This window comes from Lepisma saccharinum, unplaced genomic scaffold (genome assembly GCF_977018435.1).
Source record: "Lepisma saccharinum unplaced genomic scaffold, izLepSacc3.1 HAP1_SCAFFOLD_420, whole genome shotgun sequence".
NCBI lineage: Eukaryota > Metazoa > Arthropoda > Insecta > Zygentoma > Lepismatidae > Lepisma > Lepisma saccharinum.
Genome location: NW_028143120.1, coordinates 185,226 through 186,963, shown reverse-complemented (window position 1 = coordinate 186,963; position 1,738 = coordinate 185,226).

Here is a 1,738-nt window from a genome sequence, read left to right as displayed (position 1 = left end):
TTTGCGTGTCCAGCGCTGTGCAGAAAAGCTCTCATGCTTTATCTCCGACAAGTTCACAATACACAATTTTTTTTATTGTATAGTTAATTATTAATGTAGTTATTTACACCGATTTTTACCAGTGTGAAGAAAAGCTCTCATGCTTTATCTTCGACAAGTCCACAATACACATTTTTTCATTATATAGTTAATTATTAATGTTGTTATTAACGATTGTTACCAGTAAAAATATGAACCATGAGGATTTTTAAAGGGGTGATAAATGAAAAAAAAGCCAAGACATATATTTTATCCCTGTTTATTACCAATATTTACAAAATTCAAAAGAGCCGCACACACACACATACAAATGTAAAATGTTTATATTGTGTCACCAGTATATCAGCATGTTATTTAACAAGTTTTTATTCTTCAAGTGTGTTCACTCACCGACATAAGGAATTGTGTCACTATCATATCCATTTTCTGCTGCAACCACTGAATTAAAATATTTCACTATTTTTTCCACAAGCACGCTCTCGCAAAAAAGAAACACTTCTTTGGAAAGTATTTTTCCGTCGATGTTTTGTATAGACAAAGGCTCAGGTTTTGTACATCCATGTAGATGGGAAAGCACAAACTTCTCCTTATTACATTCATGGACAGGGGAAATATCTGTGCAACCGAAACATTGTTCGCGAAGGTCGAGAATGCAAGATTCCACACAGTTTCCAAAATATGGTTTCAGATACGGCGACACTGTATCACACATAACTTTCGCATGCTCGATGCACACAAATATCTTCATAAAGTTCCGCCACGAACTTTCTGCGATGAACACTATCTCCAGGGAACCGTAAGCTGGTTTTTTCCTTATAATGATCTGACGACGATTGTACAGTGTGGTTATCAGCAATTCATGTTGCTCACTTAGTGGGTAGGAAACACGAGGCTGCTCACCTGGAATAGCGATGTAATTGTCGATTACTGGAAACAATTCCTGAAGAGCGTGCCACTCCTGCAACTGTAGTTCAACACCGGCCGCCCCGCTTCTGTGTAGCCTGACCACAGGTTGGAAATCCAGATGACAGGAAAGTCCGATTGAGATAACCTTTGTTTTCGAAGCATTCAAATAGTAGACGTGATCAAATAATATCGACTGGCGTATAAGACTAGTTACTTGTTTTTGTTCTTCAGGTAAATGCTGATCGCTCTTTTTCTGAAGAACCCCCTTGAAATTAGTGTACGGTTGAAATCTTTTTTTCAGCGGCATCGAAATAGAGGATTCCATGACTAAGAACTGCGAGATACTGCATGTCGCAGCGTGCAGATATACATTTGAAGAAATGCGTGGGTGTGTTTTTGAGACGCATGCGCGCGTAGCAAACCAAGCATGTGCTGGACAAAAAAGGTGGAGGGGGCGGGGCGTTACAAAGATCAATGATGAGAGAAAAATCAGCAGAATATCATAAACGTCATATTGAGGAAATATTGGATAACAAATATTAATGAATTTAATTAAAGCATCAACCGCATTGTCGATCTGAAATTAGGTTTATAGACAGGGGGCAAAATGGAAAATATCGACGATGTTCTAGTATTGGATTGTTTCTGTATTTCCATCGGTATAATCCTCCACCACATTTGAAGCATACTGTTTTATCCTCTTTTTGAATGTAAAATAATCCTACTTCGGACAGAGCTTCTACAAACGGGAATTCTTTTGATTGCCAGTTTCGGAAAGAGGACAATCTAGCAT